This window comes from Parasteatoda tepidariorum, chromosome 11 (genome assembly GCF_982258835.1).
Source record: "Parasteatoda tepidariorum strain Cologne lab strain chromosome 11, Ptep-v5.0, whole genome shotgun sequence".
NCBI lineage: Eukaryota > Metazoa > Arthropoda > Arachnida > Araneae > Theridiidae > Parasteatoda > Parasteatoda tepidariorum.
The window spans coordinates 96,069,225-96,091,664 of record NC_141765.1 but is presented as its reverse complement, the minus strand read 5'-3'; the positions used below and the strand labels follow the sequence as shown (position 1 = coordinate 96,091,664).

The 22,440-nt window shown below is 28.7% G+C and overlaps 1 long non-coding RNA gene across 3 annotated transcripts in view; it reads left to right on the top strand.

Moving 5' to 3' along the window:
* Positions 1-1,450: 1,450 nt before the first annotated feature.
* LOC147801929 (uncharacterized) overlaps positions 1,451-22,440 on the top strand; it is a 70,021-nt gene continuing 49,031 nt past the window's right edge. The window contains exons 1-3 of one of the 3 annotated variants that reach the window (XR_015430633.1): positions 1,451-1,466; positions 3,961-4,066; positions 13,919-14,016. This is a non-coding gene — a long non-coding RNA (uncharacterized LOC147801929). Of the gene's footprint in view, positions 1,467-3,914; positions 4,067-13,918; positions 14,017-22,440 lie in introns of those variants that run through there. The other 2 variants (XR_015430644.1, XR_015430632.1) reach the window with 2 other exon arrangements.

The window sequence follows — 22,440 nt, the reverse complement described above, 5'->3', positions numbered from 1 at the left end:
GGAAACCAGTTAATTAAAAGGTAGTAACAAAATGATTCTGTAAAAAGTAACTTCAAAGAAATTTAGATCAAAATCAAACAGTTTCTGGCCAAATTATTAGATTCACTACAAGATTCTAAGTAAAATCTTAATTATCAAATGATACTATACAGCTTTATTGCTTTTACAACACTGAAACCGGTTTACTTTCGTGTATCAATTGGTGACATTGTAATGCGTTGAAAATAAATACAAAATGGGAGTATATAAAAATATCCTGAATAAAAACTCATTACATGTATGTTTAAATATAAAAGTATTCCATAGTGCAAAAAATGCAATTAATCAAACACTACAGTGGGCCTAATCATTTGGTCTGATTGTTATAGTGTAAAAATATAATACTTGATAAAATAATTATTCTATATTTATATAATATATCGTCTCATTTATCGAACATATATTAAAAATCGGTCCCGCAGTGGACTGATCGTTAAGACACGGTTCCCAGCAGATCACCGAAGTCAAGCATAACTGGCTACGGTCAGTGTGCGGGTGGGTGACCACTTGGATCAGTCTGCGTAGGGACAGAGGGTGTGCGGTATTGGTCCTCGTTAAACTGTGCTACCGTAAAGCGCTCGACTTCACGCGCAGGTCGTCGGGCTACCGAAGCGGGGGTGCCATCCCCTCCGCAGAGGATCAAAATTGTGATGGCGGGTCTTCGGATCATCCTCCGGGATGTTTCCCAGACCGTCGCCAATAGCCCATTGTGCAGCTCTAGTGCGACGTAAATTAACAACAACAACAACAACAAATATTAAAAATCGTCTAATTTAACCAATTGATACACTAATGTAAACAAGTTCAAACCGGTTTCAGTCGCATTAAAATATTAATGCTGTATAGTATCTCATGATAATTAAGATTTTGTATCGAATAATTTGGACAGGGATTGTAGATTTGAAAAGAAATTTAGATATTGTTTTGCTCGAAACACCAGTTTAAGAATTCGAGATAAAAAATAACTATTTCGAAAATCGTAAACCAATACAAAATCCTTTGTTTCAATAAGATACATTATGCTTTCGACTACATAATTGAAATTGGAAATAAAATGTTTCGTTTCTAGGTCTGATCTTTGTCAGTATTTTTTAAAATAACAAAGCATTTTCTACACATTTTAATACTCTTTAGGAAAATCAAAATGTAAAAATTGTCAGTATCATTAAATTCAAGTTTTATTAATCGAGGATTTTAAATTGGCGACTTTAGATTGGAACATTGCAAATGTGAAATAACATTATTAAGATTATAGCAACCCTGGAAAACCAAAACGGAATTGAAATATTTCTTTAGAAAATCTCATTCACTTCGATAAATGCTAGTATAAAAATGTTAAATCTGCGTTTATCACTTTAAGTTTTTTTAAGCTGTCTGCAAGAGCTTATATTTTTAGAAAATTGAAAGTAATAGTTAGGATATAACAGGTAAGTTTCAATTTTCTTAGCTATATATAATATAGCATTTTTTGTTTCCTATTTGTTTTTTCTTTTCATTTATTTTATAACTTTTCCTAGATTTGTGATTTGTTTTTTTTTATTAGTTTTTTCTTTAACAGTGTTTTTTTTTTATAAATTGCAACAAAATTTAATGGAAGTTGAATAGTTATCGTTCATTAGTGATTATTGAATGGTTATTACTGCATGATTATCACGTATTAACTGATGCAAAGTTATTCAATCTTATATAGGTTATTTCAGGAAGATTAATTCATTAAAATGTTAAAATTTATATAACTTAAAAAAAATTACTCGTAATTTCAGAACAAGATAATTACAGAACAAGGAATTATGTTCTTTAAAAATTGTATGAATTGGTGACAAATACATAATTCATCAATTAGTTACAGAAGTGCAAATAGTTTATATGCAGTATTATTATATGAACTCAAAATGTAATATTTATTGTGATTTTAATAGTTTTGAATCTTTTTAACTTCCCAATTTTAAGTTCTCAAAATTTCATAGTTTTTAAAATAGCTCATTTCAATATTAGTCAATATATTTTAAAATAGATAAAAACATAATAAATTAAATCTAGAGCCATTTACGGCTGTCAACTCCGCACCGGTGAAATAAAAACCCAACCCTAAGTATAATGGAACAAATTAACTTTCTAAAAGACCCTATTGATGAAACTAACCAGGATATGCTTTACAACGGGAAGAAAATCACGAAAAGCGGCAATAAAATAAAATCCATTTAACACTAATGATATTTAACACTGCTGTCTATTGTATTACATTGAAGCGAAAACTGCGGAAACCGCTTACGGTTAACCCGATGCCAAAGTGATTTTAACCTTAACGGTATACCTTTGAAGTTATTATACCTCAGCACCGTAGTTGTTGCGACTATATTAGCTATTATAGTATGGAGAGCTATATAATAGCTCATAATTATATATAGCATTTATATAATATGTAGCCTTATATTACAGACCATATAATTTGTGGCCCTTTATAATTAATAACATTCTCCCCCTCTCTGCAGGCAATATAAAATGTGGCTCTATGCAATATTCGGTCCAATATATGTGTCCTACACTACAGACAACGTAGCATTATATACCAAATTTAACCATCAATATGCAAATTAATGAGTGCAGACGATATTTTAAGTTAGGAAATCATACTCAAAAAAGTTCTTTTCCTGAATAAACGCACCTTATTTTTATGGATTCTGAGATTTTTGATCCTTAAGGTATGGGGATAGCCGCAATCTGAAAAACAAAAATATTTCTCAATCGTTTGAACCAGAGAGCGGTCAAAAGTTTGAATATCTTTGCGTTAATTTTAATTACTTTGCCATATTCTGATAACATATTAAGCTAATCGAATTATTTCATTACTCAAAAACTGTGAAACTAATTTTATTCACCTTATGTGTTTTGACATCAAAAATTACAGTCATTAAACATCAAAATCATTCGACATCAAAAATTACAAATTTGTGTCATTTTTTGACTATTATTATATAAAATAATAAAAAAAAGCGTAACAAAGTTATTTTTGCTTGGACTTCCTAGATTAAAACAATTTAATATTTGAGTTCAAACGCTTTTCAATTAGCTTAAAAAATCTCGAGATGCCGAGAAATGCGTAAAATAAACATGAAGGAATATAACTTTCGGCCCTGCTCCTGCTTTTAGGATCAAAATATATTTTGAAATATTTGGAGCATGCATTGTCATTATTTATAAAGCTCAAGATAACATTTGAGCACATTAGTTAGTTGGAAACAAGTTGAAATTTCTATTGACGATAAATTCAGTTTGGTCTTAAAATGACGATGAATTTTATCCATTGAAATAGCATAACGATTCAAACTAGCATAAGGTGTGGCGCTACGAATGAGATTTGAGCAGTCTAGTCAGACGGAAATGAGACAAATTTTTAAAGTTAACTAAAACGTAGTGACAAAATCATGGTGTAAAAAAAAACTTAGAAAGAAATTTTGATATTTTTTGTTTAATTGAAAAACAAGGGTTTAAAAATTTAAATAAATAAAACTATTTTGAAAATCATAACCAATTTAAAATAATCTGTTTTAATAAAATACATCATTATGTTTTTGACTATACGATTTAAATGCGTAATAAATTATTTCGTTCTCGTATCTAGTTCTGATTTTTGTCAGTATTTTTAAAACTGTAAAGAACTTCGCAACTTTTTTAAAGATACTTAAAGAAAATCTGGATATCAAAATTCGACGTAACATTTACTTCTAACTTTTTTTAATCATCGAATATTAAATTGGCGACTTTAGTTCGGAGCATTCCCAATAGCAAATTAGGGGGAAACAGTTCAAGATTATAACAACCCTAGAAAACCAAAGTAGTATTGTCTCTCTTCTATTGGATTATGGTTAATTCGAATTCTATGCATTCTAGTTTTGAAATTTTATTCTCTTTCTATTTCAGTTTTCTTGTTGTCTTTTGTTACTTAAGCTTGGATTACTTACTACTTGGATAACTTAATACTTGGATAACTAAAGCGTGGATTGCTTGTTTTATCTTTCATTTCAATGTAAGTAATCTTTTATTTTTAATTTTCTGTATTAACCTATTTATAACTAATATTTTTTTTACTATTATTTATTTAATGTTATTTTTACGATAATTTGTTCTGTTTTTATGTTTGTGTTAACAGGGGTCTATTTAGAAGAAATTTGGGTCCGTTAACGGACCCTTCACAAAATATCTTTTCATAAAAACGGACCCTTCACAAAATAATTTATCTTTAAATCGGACCCTTCGCAAATTTGTTTTATCTTCATTATTGTTTTGTTAATCGAATAAACCCTTCCCAGGAAGTGGGGGGGGGGGGATAAAGACAGATGTAAACGGAACTAAATTTTGTCTTCGGCAGACGTTTCTTCCTTTATTCGTCGGAAATGAATATTCTGCTTTCAGCAGTATAAGGCTAAATACCAAATATTTGTATGTTGCATCGTTAATTTAGTAGCTGTATTTGCTGTTTATTTTTTAAAATATAATTTTTTTAAATTATAATTTTACAGTGTTGAGCATAATCTCTTGTATGTCTTTGCAATTAAAAAACTCCTTGAAAAAGTTTTTTTTGCAATAACGGACCCTATTTTCACAAATTCACAAAAGCGGACCCTGGTTGAAAGAATGGGACTTAACGTTATTTTATATTCACAAATTAGGAGTAATTTTTTTCACAATTTTACAAAAACGGACCTTTCACAAAATGTCTGGACAGACCCCTGGTTAACTTAAGCCTGTTTTTAAAAAGCTATTTTAATCTTAAAGCTTTTAAAAACATTGAGCATATTTTTTTCTTTATAAAGAAATACGTTTTGAGTTTTTCGTGATCACTGCATCTTTAAATGCTGTGATATATGTGATAATTGAATTTTTTAGATTACGAGTGTTTATTTTCTGGCGAAAAAATATTTCCACCGTTCCTAGTTACACCAGTTAGTTATATATTTGTTATTAATTTCCTTCATTGCTTTTAAATATTTTTTTACACCAGAATCAGTTTATGTCAAGGTTACCGAATGCGGGTTTGCTATCACAAGCAGTGGCGTACGCACAATTTTTTCAAGGGGGGTGTTCATAATTTTCTGAAACTACTAAAAGAAATTCGAATCTGTTAAAAATCACTATTATTTCCCTAATTTAGACAGCTAGACAATTTTGACTTTTCATTTAGACAACATTGTTTAGTTAAATTTTGATTTGATTTTTTAAGTTTAAGAACATAATGTAATATTTTCTGAAAAAAGTTTAATGTCATATGGGTGGAAAGTAACACTTTGAGGGCCACTTTCACATTCATCAGATTTTGTTATGCTAGAAACGTTTTCTTCAACGGAAGTATCACATTTCTGTACAACAGAAAAACTTACATTGGTACTAGATGCTGTCACTTCACTAATTTCAGATCGTGATTTTTTCTCAAAATAATTAAAAATTGCTAAGTTCTGGCGTTAAAAATTTTTAAATCCTAAAGATCCAAGAACAGCAAATATATGTATGTATTGGCACAGAAATATCCGCTATGCTACGATCTCAAAGTTTCGAGCTGGAATGAATAACTTCAACGAGCACAGTATCTCTGGTATTGTTACTGATTTCTTCACTAGTCGAAATACTGGCGACGACGGGTTCGGCGATTGAATGAACTTTTTGTTAAGACAAGACAAAACAAAACAGATTTAGCGACAAGCTCCGAAAGACAAGCGGCAGAGATAACTCTTCGTCTGACTAACTAACTCCACTGTACTCCATTCCCCCTTTTATATAATTTTTCACCCCGTCTCCAAAATTCTCGAATTGTCTCAAAGACGTCGCGAATGACAGCCAGTCTCGAGAACTATACTGGCAGGACAGAAAGGAACCAGTCCATAACAGTATCACGTGAATTTGGTTTCAAAAGTATAGTAAATGTTTTTTCAGTATTCTGAGAAATACCGGGAGAAAAAAAAAAGTAGGCATAAGGTTAATAAAAGTTTAACAGTCTTAAAAAATAAAAGCTCGCATAATTTCTACTAAAATTTTTATTTTTGCCATTTTGTCAAACCCCTAAACCCCTCCCTTGCGTACGCCACTGATCACAAGTACACAGTAGCGTTTGGGTTCTGCGCAGTGTTGCTACTTCAAACTTTTATGTTATTTTAAGCTTAATATTGCATCAAATTTAATTAAGAATTTAAAAATTTTGCCATATTTAATGATATTTTTTGTCCTTTTTCGCCATATCTAATAATACTTATTAAATAATACTTAAGCGAATAAAAAAAATTTGAACTTATTAAATTCGTTTACACAAATTAATCTTGTTATTAATTATCTCGTTAAAAACACTGATAAAAATTCTATTGTTTAAACGGTTTTTTCTTCATTTATTTATTTTGAGTTTAATGCAATTTAATAATTTTTCCTATTTTACTTATTGGTCGTTTTAAAAAAAAGATCAGGTTTTATAACTAACCAGTCATGATGAAAAAAATAAAAAATCTATAAAAATTGCTATAGAAAATTACATCTCCTGGGATGCTAAGTTAAAAGTTATTGCTGAAAAAAAATGGAGCACAATTAGCACTACAAGGGTGCAACAAAATACCAGTTTGTTTGATACGAATTCCGCATTCGGCTCGTGCTGACGTAAAATATCCTCAGTGGAAAAATCCGAGCATGTTTAAAGTCCCTTTGCCGTCAGGCTGACCTTGGGAGATTTTCGTGGTTCAATACTTGACCAAGGAGTTTCCTGACCTTCTGAATTAAGTTTGAAATAAAAAAGCTAAACCGTTGAACATCGATAGTTGTAAACTCAAAATTGAGCCAGCTGTTCAACGCGAGTGATTACAGCTAAGTTTGAGTTGCTAAGGGTATGAATTGTTTTCATCCCACTGGAGGCGACCATGCTTCGAATCATATGGTTGATACAAATTATGCTCCCGGCTCGCACCGACCACAGTACTGACGTAAAATGTCATCAGTGGTAGACAGACGAATTGTGGGATAGAATCACCTTATCGTTGGGCTAACCATGGGAGGTTTCCTCTCCATAAAACGCAAATGCGTTTTAGTTGCATCAAAAAGTACTCCACGAAGGCTAGTTTGTCCCAGGTGTATTGTAGGAGTTTTCTTGTCTTCTGGGTCGAGTTTAAAATTAAAATTCTATAGAGTTAAATATTGATAGTCTTAAACTCAGAATTTCGCCATCTGGTCACCTCTAGTTAAAAAATTACAGCAGAGTTAGGAAAATGAGAAAGTAACATCGTCTTTGATGCAGGTGGTTTGATTAGTTGTTTTGATTTTGTATAAATATTATCTCTTGTTTGAAAGTTTATCAATAGTTTTTAAATACACATTCTAATAGGTTGATAAAAATAGAGAATTTATCGAGGGTTCCTTGGGAATGTTAGAGAGTTGTGACTTTTCCGTTAACCACCATTAACTTTTAAAATCTGAATTTTTAGATCTAATCAATTATTTGTTTTGTAATAATTTGGTTGCTATCGCTGTAAGAAAATTAATAGAAGTTTAATGCCAATGCAAAAAAAGGGCAAATATTTAAAAAAATATATATATAATCTTTCTAATAACAATATATTTAACTAAATTATAAAAAGGCATACGTTTATAATAAAATGATGATTTCCCTGATTAAAAACTTGGCTTTACTCAAAAACTTCATAGCGACTGTTATTCCTACTCTAAGGTTATTCCAACTTGTATATTTTTGAAGCGAATGAAATTTCTAAGCAAGCCATTTGGATAAGGGATTATTTATTCATGATGTGGCTTATTTTACTAATTTTCAATTTATGTAGGATACACAAAAACAGATATCTCGGCTAGATATAGTTCTATAAGTGCGAAATTAACCAACGGGCATAGAACTAAATTTTAGATTATTAATGATAAAACGAGGAAAAAATTTCATTTATCTCATGAAATTTTATCAACGTTCTCTTAAGAAATTTTATCAAAATTATTTTGTCTTTTATTTGGGTATAAAATCGGGTTTTCATAGTAAAAAGAAATTGGGAACTAATGGTCTGTTTAATATCACGTTTTTTTATTTTGTCTTCTTCTTCCTGGACATTTAAAAAAAGCATGGTTTAAAATGGAAATTTATTTTAAATAGAATTTTATAATTTCTATGTATAATTCTTTTAGTGTTTCAAACATTTTTTACAGGGTGCGTAGCGTTTTTAAAAAGTGCATAATGGTACTTATTTTTAAGTTAAGTTTTTTAAAAGCCCTTAAACGTTCTTTTTTATTCGGTGTTTGTAAAAAAGTGCTGAATTTTCTATCTTTTAAAAAGAGATTTTTTCTTCGCCTTCTCAATTGTCGTTCTAAATTACAAAAAAAATGCATGATTTTCACAGTTTTCTTTGCAATATTTATCAGAAACTAGTTATTTTATCATGAATATGTAAAGGTTTTGAAAATGTTATTGAAATTTATTGATTTTATGTTTACAAATTGAGAACTTTAAACTATGGAAAAAATAATTTATTTCTGCACAGATTCTAATTATGATTTTTTTTGGAAAGTGATTAAAAATATTTTTTTGAGTGCTTAAAAAGTACTTAAAAGGTGTTTAATTTTTGTTGAAAAATCTGGCTAAGCACCCTGTTTTAACTTGACAAGTATGTAATTGATTTTTAAAAGTTTTTTTTAATGTTCATTTTGAATAGCTGAAAATTGAGATAAAGAGTTTGTGCTTTTTTCGATGTAAATCGGATTTTTTTTTATTTAAATCAGATTTTTTTTTATTCAAACACATTGTAAGAACTTTAATTTATGATTAAAAATACTTTATAAATGTTAAACAAAATTAAATTAATATTAAAACAATATTATAACAATATTTTAGACTCTCTTACTCACTAATATAATTTTTCATTATAATACATAGCAACCATTTTGAAACAAATGCATAATTGAAATTTGAAGACTGGATGAAATAGAGAATTTAACGAAATAGGTCTATCTAGGTTTTTCTGAGAGGTATTTATTTTGTGAAAATTTAGACATAATTTGTGAAAATTAAAAATAATATTAAAAAATCAGCACAAAAATATGGATTTATTCGTTTTTCGCGAAACATAAAAATAAAATTTAAAAAAAAAAGTTTTTTGTGAAACTATTATTTTTCCTAAAGTTGAATTTGTGAAGGTACCCCATAATTTTAATTTAAAATTGCGTTTTTTTTCTTGATTTTTAAGATGACAAAATAAATGTAACAGATTGTTTCGATAAATGTAGTCATTCATCCAAAAATAAATAAATATTTAATCTATATATTTTTATATTAAAATATTCATTTTTAATTCTATATCAAAATAAATAGATCAGCTAAAAAAATTTTTATAAAATCTATGCACTCATTTAAAATTTTTTTCACAAAATTTCTTTATAGAAAATCTGATAATGTCAAAGATACTGTAAACATATAATGAGAAAAAAATACCAGTTAATAACTCTACTGCTTCAAATAGACTTTGAATGGGAAGAATGACACTATATCAGGAAAAAATATCTGAATTCATTAGCCTTTTTTTTCTTTCTATTTTTGGCATATTAGTGTAATTTCTTTTTAACACAACCTCAAGCTTTAGAAATATACATTTTCCACGAATAAAATATAACGTAGATTTTAATTCCATGCTGTTTTAATCAAAAGATAGAATTTTACTTAAGATTATTTGTATTTTTTCATGTCTATTAATTACTTTCTATAGCTATGCAAGTCTATATTAAGACAGCATTAGGTGTGTACTTTCAATCTCAAGAATCAAACGATTTTTAAAAATGTAATTTCAAATGTGTTGGAATTTATCACACACCAAGAAAGTAATTTCGTTTACTAAAATTAAACACAGCAATTTATTTAAAATAAATTTTGAAACTAAGAAAATAAAATAATACAGGTATCAATAATTTAAAACACTGTTTTTTAACTTTTAAAATCAATATATATATTTAAAAAAATCAGTTGATTTAAATCATGATTTAAATCGTGATTTAAATCAAGTTGATTTAAATCAACGAACCCTTATTAAGACCACTTATCATTTCTTAATTTATTTTTTTACTTAAAAGAATTTTCCAATTCATAAATTTAGACATGAGTTTAATTTTAAGCAAACTTTAAGTTGAATTTTAGTTTCTTTCTGTTTTGGAGTTTTCTTTGGAGTTTTCTTTTCTCATGGTGGATCAAAACAGAGGTTTATGCTACTTGTTTTAGAATGGAAAAAACATATAAGCGAATGAAAAAGGCAGAAAAGATAGTCATTTTTTAAACATTAATAGCACACTTGTTCGTTCATAGTGTTACAGAAGATTGTAAAGTCAGCTAAATAAAATTAATCAAAGTGAAAATCTCCCCCCCCCCCGATTGAACTAATAAAACAAGATTTTATATTACAACTTTGAACACACGTCCCAATTGTAAGTTTGCGACTATCAATTTTCACTTGCAATTTTGATCACAACACAGACAATAAGGAATCTCCTGAATCAAGCATTAGAACAAACTAGCCTTCGTTTAGGACTTTTTAATTGAACTCAGTGCAGAATGCACATGCAGAAGTTACATGAAGTGCATTTGCGTTACATGGAGAGAAAAAACAATGAAAACCTCCTAAGGTTAGCCCAACAGCATGGGTGGATATTCTATTCCCATGATCCATCTATCACAGAGGATATTTTACGTCTGTACGGTGTGTAATGTTCCATCTAGTTCACATAATAACATGTCAAATGCCGAGATAAGTTTCTTTTGATTAAAATGGTAGTAATTATGAAAAATTTAGTCAAGAAGAACGCGTAAAATTCCTTAAATTTATATTATTTAAAAAAAAAAACTCGTGGAAATAAAAAAGCTGGTGTTGTGCGCTATCGGAAATAAGAAAGAAAAACAGCTTGCTTATTAGCATGTATTTGTTGAGGACATTTTTTGTTTCTCCATATTTCTGCTTTATTTATTTGCCTAGCACACTTCAGTTTTTGTCTGTATTAAAGATGTTTATACTCCATTGCTAGTTAAGGAAAGACCATTGCTGTATAGGATTTAAGTAATCATCCGCGACTGTGTTTAGTTTTGTTTTATTTAGCTATCAAATTATACAAGTTATGCTTTCAAAACAAAATGAAAGCTTTTAAAAGTTAAACACGTCCGACAGAAATGTAATTCTTGCTATCTTTTACGATATATATCCCAGAATTATTAAGAAAGGTTACCATTTGATTGTCTTACTGGAATCCTAGACTTGGTAACATATTTTTATAAATAAGGGGAACATTCTGACTTGGAAAAGAAACAACCATATGACGTTTCAAGAGCATTGAATTTGATTGGACCACTAAAAATGGCGCATCTTATGCTGGCAAATCAAATTACCCTTAACAAATGAAATACGAGATAAAGAATTTTTACTTTTGTTTCGCTGTTAAAGAATTTCGTCTGCAATAAACAATATTTGTTATTTTTTTATGAGTTTCTTTAAATGAGATCAGAATGGCGTAGATTTGTTACGATTTTCAGATACCATTTTTATTAATTCTTTATACTTGTTAATTCAGGGTGGCCACCCACCTGGAAAACCTTGAAAACCTGGAATTATCAGGGAATTTTTTTAAACTGGAAAAAACCTGGAAATATCAGGGAAATTTGGATAAAAACCTGGAAAAATCAGGGATTTTTAAAGAAAAGCTGGAAATTTTTCTTTGATGATTTTTCAAATTTCACTAATTTGAATTATTTGCTAATTTTCTTAATTTAAATTATTTCATCCATTATACCCACTTTTTTTTAACGGAAATGTATCGCCAAACAGTTGAAATATCATCAACTTAGCGATACTTTGCTTGCATCAAAATTTGCTCCATTATAGTTCTGTTAAACTAGAATGCCATATAAAATTCTTCCACGGTTGCTAAACAAATGTGCAAACTTTTGACCGCTATGGGAATTTAGGAAAATTTAGGTAAGATTCTGGTGGAAAAAGGGAATTAGGATATTAGCTTCTGTTTTTAAATTCTGTCCTTAGGCTAAATCCATTTATGGCTCAAGTTTGTTCCGATGCTTTGGTGGTTATTTTTTTTCTCTATTTTGACAAAATATTTTTGTATTTTTAACTTTATAAAATTCTCCAAAAACTAGTTGGTTATAATTTTATGATAATAGATTTTATATCGCACTCTTTTTCTGAAAGCTTTTCTACTCCAATTCAAAGAAATCTGTGAATTATTTTTTCTGAGCAAACCAACCAATCACACATTTTTTTACAATCACTAACAGCAATGTTTGTCGACAAATTTTTACAATTGTTGCATTAATGCTAATTTTTTCTATTTCATTTTAACCTCTTATAACATATTTTAATTTTAAACAAAAAAAGGCTCCTTTGTTAGTCAATATATGATTTTTGATTCAAAATTTTGTGCCAAAACATTAAAAAATAAATAAAAAATCTTGAAAATTGTCAAAATAAATTATTTTTTTCAAGATGATATGTTAAAAAAATAACATTTTGAATAAAATATTTTATAATATAGACACTTTTCTTGTACACATCCTATACTTTATAAGTAAAAAGAAACAAAAACCTGGAAATTTTAAGATTTTTATCTGTAAAACCTGGAAAAATCAGGGAAATTTGAAATCTGATTTGAGTGTCCACCCTGATATTGATTTAAAAAATTAAAAAACAGTGTTTTAAATTACTGATACTCTTATTATTTTCTTTTCTTAGTTTAAAAATTTATTTTATAGGAATTGCTGGATTAATTAATTTTAGTTAATGAAATTACTTTCTTGTTGTATGTTAAATTCCAACACATTTGAAATTACATTTTTAAAAATCTTTTGATTCTTGAGATTGAAAGTGCAGATTAAAGTAAAGATTTAATGCTGTCTTTTTATAGACTTGCATAGCTGTAGAAAGAAATTAATAAACATGAATTTTTTTCACAAAAAAAATAATGTTAGTTAAAATTCACCTGTTGTAATTAAATGATAATTAAGAAATATTCCGCTGGTGGCGCTGATGAATGTTTTTGCGCGGGACCAGAGACCCATGAACTCTTGTTGTTACATATTCTTCCCTTTTTTCTTAAGTGTTTCGTGCCGTCTATGTTATTAATAAAAATATATTTCCAAAGAACCGGCTCAAGGTAAGTGAAATTATTTCACACTTAAAATTAGTTCATTATAGAAATGACAATTGGTTAAGTAATATTTAACATCACCCTTTTGATTGAAAAAGCATGGAATTAAAATCTACATTATATTTTATTGGTGGAAAATGTATATTTTTAAAGCATGAGGTTATCTTAAAAAGAAGTTACCCTAATATGCCGAAAATAGGGTTCTCTATTTCATCTAGTCTTCAAATTTCAATCATGCATTTGTTTCAAAATGGTTGCTATGCATTCAAAGCTATGTATTATTGGAGCTTCTGAAATAGTGTTATAATATAGTTTTAATATAAATTTAATTTTGATTAAGCATTTATAAAGTTCTTTTAATCATAAATCAAAGTTCCTACTGTGTATTAGAATAAAACTCAAAAAAATCCGATTTAAATTTAAAAAAATTTAAATCACCAAAAACCTGATTTTTTAGAAAAAAGTCACGAACATCCAAGTGGTCATCCACCCGCATACTGAGCGCAGCCAATGATGCTTGACCTATGGTGATCTGTTGTATCAGTCCACTGTTGGACTTTTTCATTTTATAACAAAAATAAAAGAAGCTTATGTTTATTCAAAACTCTCTTTTTAAAAAAATTATAAAAAAAAATCTTTTAACTATTTTTGATGAATTAAATAAATATTAATATTCGAAATTATGAAAAAATTGTAATTGTTAATATTGTTATGTTCCTAGGAAACTTCAATATGAATTGTTCGGCAGACTACTGCAACCGGTACCCCGATGTACCGATAGAACCCCGCTACCGATCAGTTGCTAAACAGACTAAAAAGGTATGTTGTTGTTGTTTTTTTACCACAATCAATTTGTATCAAATTATAATTTCATACTTTAAAACTACGCCGACCGGCCTGTGTAGGGGGCAGAGAACTGTCCGTGCATCTGAAAGGTTCTGGGTTCGAATCCCGGACAAGGCATGAATGTACTTTCATTCTCTGTACTATCTGTCCTCACTGTGGGAGCGACGTTGGCCCACATAATATTTTGTCCCTGCAAGAAAGGCGAACAAAATCGCCCTGTATATGCCTGAATTGACGGATGTTAACACAGGTGGGCATTGGAAATTTTTTTTTTTTAAAGCTACAGTGGACTCCCAAAATCTAGAAAATCTCTCGAAAAATCAATTTTCTAATTTTGAACATTTTACATTAATTAAATGATATAAAAAAAGCATATTAATTATTAAAATCATAAGATATTTGAAAAAATTTAGAGCTTTACAAGACATACGAGACATACAAGATTACGTAACACTGTAAAATTATAATTAAAAAAATTAAATTTTCAAAAATAAACAGCAATTGCTGCTTCTGAATTAGAGATGCAACATGTAAATATTTGGTATTTAGCCTATACTGCTGAACGCAGAATATTAATTTCGGACGAATAAAGGAAGAAGCTTCTGCGGAAGACAAAACTCAGTTCTTTTGCATTTGTCTTTCTCCCTCCCCTCCCCTCCCCCCCTCTTCCTGGGAAGATTAACGAAACAATAATGAAGATAAACAAATTTGTGTGAAGGGTCCGATTAAAAGATAAACAAATTTGTGAAGGGTCTGTTTTTAAGTTAAAATATTTTGTGAAGGGTCCGTTTTTAAGTTAAAATATTTTGTGAAGGGTCCGTTTCTAAGTTAAAATATTTTGTGAAGGGTCCGTTTTTAAGTTAAAATATTTTGTGAAAGGTCCGTTTTTAAGTTAAAATATTTTGTGAAGGGTCCGTTTCTAAGTTAAAATATTTTGTGAAGGGTCCGTTAAGGGACCGAAATTTCTTCTAAACAGACCCCACTTTAGGAAACACTGCTCTAGATCAATAAAAAAAAAAAACTTGTAGAGAAAAAGTATCAAAATAAGCTGCAACAACAGATTTTATAGTCATTTCAATGTTCCCAAAACGTTTATAAAAAAAACAATTTCCATGTTTTTTTTGTTTTGTTTTGTTTTTTCCGAAACTTGCTTTTTTTACCTCTAATGGAAATTAGTAGAAAAATGTGTTAATTTTTTCCCTACAATTTGAGGATATGAAAATAGAGTAGAAATTTACAAATAAACTTTAAATTTAAGGAAAAATTTATCTTATTTAAACTTCCAAATAAATAAAGAAAAAAATTTATATTTTTCAAGTTATATGAAATTATTTTATTTTCTCTCTAAATATAAACAATCTCTACAAGTTACAGCAATGTAAAAGTATTTTTTTAACTTATTAAGAGTCCACTGTAGCCTTACTGTGGTGTATGCGTAGCCTAATATTAATTTTTAATTAATATTTAATTTTAAGTACACTTTGTATAATATTTTGCAATGTCAGTGACGCGTGTCAGTAACGAAGCGATAGAGTGTTACATTTATAAGAAAAGTTTTTCATGGTGCGTAGCTTTTTTAAAAAGCGCTTCTTCTCATTGGCACGACAGTCCAGGATGGGCCTTGGCTTTCTCAACAAGCCTATGCCAAGACATTCTTCCCTTAGCCAAGGTTCTCCAGTTTATTATCTTTAAAACTTGTAGGTCCTTTTCAAGGCAGTCTAAATATCTTCGGTTTGACCTTCCTCTTTTTCTTGTATCTGTTGGCCTGGCACTGAAAACTTTTTTGGTTGTCCTGCTATCCTTTATTCTTATAATGTGGCCATTTAATCCTTTTTATTTTGATATTCTTTAACAAAACAAAACACAAAACAAACAAACAAAATTGATTTTGAAATTGAAAATTGATTATGATTAACAAAATAATAATGAAGATAAACAAATTTGTGAAGGGTCCGATTAAAAGAAAAATCATTTTGTGAACGGTCCGTTTTTAAGTTAAAATATTTTGTGAAGGGTCCGTTTTTATGAAAAGATATTTTGTGAAGGGTCCGTTAACGGACCCAAATTTCTTCTAAACAGACCCCTGCTAAATACCAAATATTTCAAAAATAAACAGCAACAATTGCTGTTTATTTTTAAATTTTTTTTTATATTTTAATTTTACTGTGTTGAGTATAATCTTGTATCTATTTACAATCTAAAAACTCTTTGAAAAAGTTTTTTGGAATAACAGGACCCTATTTGTACAAATTAATAAAAACCGGATCCTGGTTGAAAGAATGTGACTTAACGTTTATTTTATATTCACAAATTGCCAGTCATTTATTCACAATTTTACAAAAACAGGACCTTTCACAAAATGTCTTTACAGACCCCTAGAAATAATATACAGCCTAATTATCAGAAGCACTTTAAGATTCTATGTAAAATCTTAATTAATTATCATGTGATACTTATACAGCTTTATTGTATTTACGCGGTTTGCACTTGTTTACGTTCGTGTATTAATTGATTAACATTTGTAATGCAATACGTTAAAAATAAATACAAATCGGAAGTCTATTAAAAAACCTGAATAAAAACCCATTACATGTATGCTTAAAAGTATTTGCATACAACAACGTGCAAAACACGCAATTACTAAAAAACTACAATGCGTTTAATAATTATGTTTAACTCAGGGTGGGCACCCACCTGGGAAACCTTAGAAACCTGGAATTGTCAGGGAATTTTTTTATACTGGAAAAAACCTGGAAAAATCATTGAAATTTGGATTAAAACCTGAAAAAATCAGGGAATTTTAGAGAAAAGCTGGAAATCTTTGCTTCAATAATTGCTTTAATTTCACTAATTTAAATTATTTACTAATTTTCTTAATTTAATTTATTTCATCCATTTTACCCACTTTTTTTAGACGGAAATGTATCGCTAAACAGTTGAAATATCATTAACTTAACAATACTTTGTCTGCATCAAAATTTGCTCCATTACAGCTCTGTTAAACTAGAATGCCACATAAATTTCTCCCACGTTTGCTAAACGAATGCTTTTTGACTTATGAAATTCTCAAAAAATTAATTTGTTGTAATTTAATAATAATAAATTTTCTATTGCAATCTTTTTCTGAAAGCTTTTGTACTCCTATTCAAAGAAATCTGTGAATTATTTTTTCTCAGCAAGTCAACCAAGTCACACATTTTTTTAACAACCGCTAACAGCAATGTTGGTCGACAAATTGTTGCACTAATACTAATTTTTTCTATTTCATTTTAACTTTTTATAACATATTTTAATTTTAAAAAAAGGTTTTTTTAAAGAACTAACTATATATTAATATTTAATTTTAGTGTTTTTTGGTCAATATATGATTTTTGATTTAAAATTTGAATTGTATAATTATCACTATATCGAAAGTTCGTAAATGTTGCTTGCTTTCCAGAGATGATATTTCCAAAACTATTCATCCTTTTACCCTAAAATGCTGACAAAGACTAAAGAATGTATAGGAAACATATTAAATGATAAAATAAATTTTAAACATAAAATATTTTTTTTTATTTATTCATATGTGTTTTGTACGAAGAAGGAAAACGAAACTTAGTATTTTAGTTCTGCACTGTACAGGACTCTAGTTGTTAAAACAAAAAACAATTAACTATACTAAACTAAAAAACTATGTCTTTAGATTGGAATTCTTTAAATATTTTAATTTCAAATAAGAAAAAAAAGTATAAAATTTAAAGAATTTCATCTTTTGTTTTCTATAGAGTATACAACAAAAAATTAGACAATTTTAAATTTGTGACATTTAATTTTTGTATACTGAATCTCTTAAAATAATAATGCTTATTCGAAAAAACATTTAAAAATTTTGAATTGAGATATTGGTTTAAAGAAAATATGATCAATGAATTTTATAAAAAGCACCGTTAAGATATACTGCAATATACAGTATATATTGGAATGTAAATACAGTGACTCATAAAAGTGTTGGTACACTTATGACTTTCAATGGAATGGGAAATAAAAATTCATTAATTAAAATGAATATTTCAAAATGGCTATTTAATCATAAAAAATGTAATCTATTCTTAGCAAAACTGCATGGAATATTTTAAAAAGAAAGCAGAAGTTTATTTTTAAGAAATCAATCATCAAAAAGTAGCAAAAACTTTACCTCATAAAAGCCATCATACACTTTCAAAAAAATCTCTGCCTATTAGTAAATATTCTAATTTTTCTAATTGCAGTAGAGTCCCGATTATCCGAGCCCCGGTTATCCGAGTTTCCGCTTTAACCGAGCTATCAAATATTTCAAGGATATTTTATTGTTCTAGATTATTTTTAAAAGAACCGCTGAAAAAAAATCTGAATTTTATCTTCGAAACACTCAGAAAAACAAAATCCAACAACTTGGTCTGATGAAATTATCGTTAATATCATCAATAATGATAATGAATCTAGCGAAGATGATAAAGACAGTGATTATTAAAATCAACATATAAAAATCTCTCATACAGATGGACTAAAAGCTATCGAATGTACTATTGAATATATAGAACAACAAAAAGAGGCGACACCAGCCTTCCTGTAATCCCTAAAAAGGACGAAACATTACTACAGAAAAGCGCCAAAGTTACGTAGAACGAAAAACGATTAAGGACTTTTTTTAAGTAAAAACTATTTAATTCTCGTAAAGTATGCTTTTTAAATGTTTTTAAGCAAGCTTTTTAATTATAATATGAATTGTGTGTGGTATACTCGTATACTTTTTGTATTTCTTAAATATACCTTCTCTTTTTCTTTCCGTTTTTATACTCTTCGCCTTAACCGAGTTTTTCGGTTATCCGAGTTTGTTGCGGTCCCCATTAATTGGGACTCTACTGTAGTAGTATTTAGTAGAGTTTCCTGTCACATCTACAATAGCTTTTATAAGTTTGTAAATAAATTAACTAATTTTTTTTTGTCGGGTGAAATTCGAGCAGAATATTTTTTATTAAATGTTACAAAAACTTTTACAATACTCATTTGTTAATTTATGAATTTTTCCGCAAATTTTATAATTTTAATCTCTGATATGAAGTTCAGTCCTTCTTTCCCCGCAATAGGACACATTAAACTAATTTAACAATACTCATTACTGATTTACCTCTTATGATGACAAATAATCAACTTTCAAATTTAGCATATTGTTTTGTTATGGCCATGAGCTATTTTTAAATGATAAAAGAAAATATTACGGTGAAGCAAAAATTAAAATATAATTTTGCTATCATAAGCTTGATACTAAAGTGCAAATAAACGTATAAAAATTTAAATGAAAAATAATTAAAGGAACAAATTAAAACAATAGACGATAATTTTAATTCTGAAATCGTAAAACATTTAAGTGTATGATGACTTTCGTGGGGTAAAATTTTGGTTACTATTAGATTATTGATATCTTTAAAAGAAACTTCTGCTTTGTTTTTAAAATACCATGCAGTTTTGCTAATATTTGATTAATATCTTATTATCTGAAATATTCATTTTAATTACTGAATTTTTATTTCCTATTTCAATAAAAGTTATAAGTGGACAAGCACTTTTGGGAGCCACTGTAATTATAAAAATGTATTATATAATCACCTGAAACAGTTTTCCTTTTTGCTTAATTATTATACATATATTAAACAAGACTTATCCAAGGTCTTATTGGTCATTCTGTTTTTGTCATTTGCTAGGTACACTTGGAAGAAAAACTACTTAAAGTAACACATTAAAAAAATTCCACAACATATTTTCTCTACGTGTCTTAATTTCTTAAAAATTAATGTTGTACCAAAACATTAAAAAATAAATAAAAAATCTTGCCAAATTTTCAAAATAAATTATTTTTTTCAGGATGATATGTTAAAAAAAATAACATTTTGAATAAAATAGTTTATAATGTAGACACTTTTCTTGTACACATATTACACTTTATAAGAAAAAAAGAAACACAAACCTGGAAATTTTAATCAGGGAAATTTGAAATCTGATTTCAGTGGCCACCCTGTAACTATTGTAATATCAGGGTGGCCACCCACCAGGAAAACTTGGAATTATCAGGGAATTTTTTTACACTCGAAAAAACCTGGAAAAGTCAGGAAAATTTGGATAAAAAGCTGGAAAAATTAGGGAATTTCAAAGAAAAGCTGAAATTTTTTCCTTAATTTAAATTATTTTACCATACGTTATATCTACTTTTATTTAGTCGTAAATTTATCATCAAACAGTTGAAATATCATCAACTTGACAATACTTTGCTTGTATTAAAATTCTCTCCATTATTACCCTGCTAAATTAGAATACCACATGAAATTCTGCTATAGTTACTAAATGAATGGAGAAACCTCTTTGGAGATTATGGTACTATTTAATTAAGTGAAGTGGTGGGGGTGGAAGAAGGGGTTATAGGATATTTGCTTATGTTTATAAAAGTAGATTTTTTTTTTTTAAACTTCTAGTCCATGTGCTGAATTTATTTATTGTTCAAGTTTCTTCCAATGCTTTGGGGGATATTTTTTTCTGTAAGAAAATGATTAAATTTTTTTTTATCATTTTTAACTTTTTAAAATTATTCAAAAAATAATTGGTTATAGTTTAATAATAGATTTTATCTTGCACTCTTTTTCTGAAAGATTTTGTGTTCTCATCCAATAAATTGTTTTTTTCTCAAAACCAAATAATCTTTCATTTTCTTGAATAACATAATTAATACATAACATAATAATTGATCATAACATAATTAACAGCAAAATCGTTTACAATTGTTGCATTGGTGCTAATTTTTTGGATTTCATTCTAACCTTCCCAAAATATATTTTATTGAAATAACGGCTCTTTTACGAACTAACTAGATGCTAACATTTAACTTTACTGTTTTGTTGGTAAATATTTGATTTTTGATTCACAATATCAAAAAATAGTAAATGTTGCTTATATTCCAGAAATATTTCTGTTTCTCCTTTTACCCAAAAAAGCTCACTAAAAATGTTAAATAATGCATAAACTTAGAATATAAAGAAGTTTATATGTTTTTATTAGAAAGAAGAAAAACAAAACTTGAACTATAGAAACATGTATTGTAGAATTCAAATAAAATTTTATATTAAATTTGACACATCTTTTAAATCTACAATCGGGGAACTGCCTGCAATGCTGTTGTCTGGGGAAGACACTAGAATGTGCAATGGGCGTTGTAGGATGATGATGTCCCACCTCGTTGGAGGTAGGGAGGCCCAGTAACACTTTCAAAGTGTCAGGCAGTACAAAACTCTCTTCTGTTATTATTTAAGCTCTAACGTTTCCTCATATTTTTTAAATATTTTTTTCTAATATGTAACTGATACGTTATTTGTTCTTTCCTTTCTCACCTTTTTTTAATCTTTATTTTTAATGTTTTTTTTTCTTCCTTTTTACTAATAACCACTTTGTTGCCTGCAATGCTGTTGTCTGGGGAAGACACTAGAATGTGCAATGGGCGTTGTAGGATGATGATGTCCCACCTCGTTTGAGGTAGGGAGGCCCAGTAACACTTTCAAAGTATCAGGCAGTACAAAACTCTCTTCTGTTATTATTTAAGCTCAAACATTTCCTCATATTTTTTAAATATTTTTTTTCTAATATGTAACTGATACGTTATTTGTTCTTTCCTTTCTCACCTTTCTTTAATCTTTATTTTTAATGTTTTTTTTTCTTCCTTTTTACTAATAACGACTTTGTTGCCTGCAATGCTGTTGTCTGGGGAAGACACTAGAATGTGCAATGGGCGTTGTAGGATGATGATGTCCCACCTCGTTTGAGGTAGGGAGGCCCAGTAACACTTTCAAAGTATCAGGCAGTACAAAACTCTCTTCTGTTATTATTTAAGCTCTAACATTTCCTCATATTTTTTAAATATTTTTTTCTTAAATGTTACTGATACGTTATTTGTTATTTCCTTTCTCACCTTTTTTTAATCTTTATTTTTAATGTTTTTTTTTCTTCCTTTTTACTAATAACCACTTTGTTGCCTGCAATGCTGTTGTCTGGGGAAGACACTAGAGTGTGCAATGGGCGTTGTAGGATGATGATGTCCCACCTCGTTTGAGGTAGGGAGGCCCAGTAACACTTTCAAAGTATCAGGCAGTACAAAACTCTCTTCTGTTATTATTTAAGCTCAAACGTTTCCTCATATTTTTTAAATATTTTTTTTCTAAAATGTAACTGATACGTTATTTGTTCTTTCCTTTCCCACCTTTCTTTAATCTTTATTTTTAATGTTTTTTTTCCTCCTTTTTACTAATAACCACTTTGTTGCCTGCAATGCTGTTGTCTGGGGAAGACACTAGAATGTGCAATGGGCGTTGTAGGATGATGATGTCCCACCTCGTT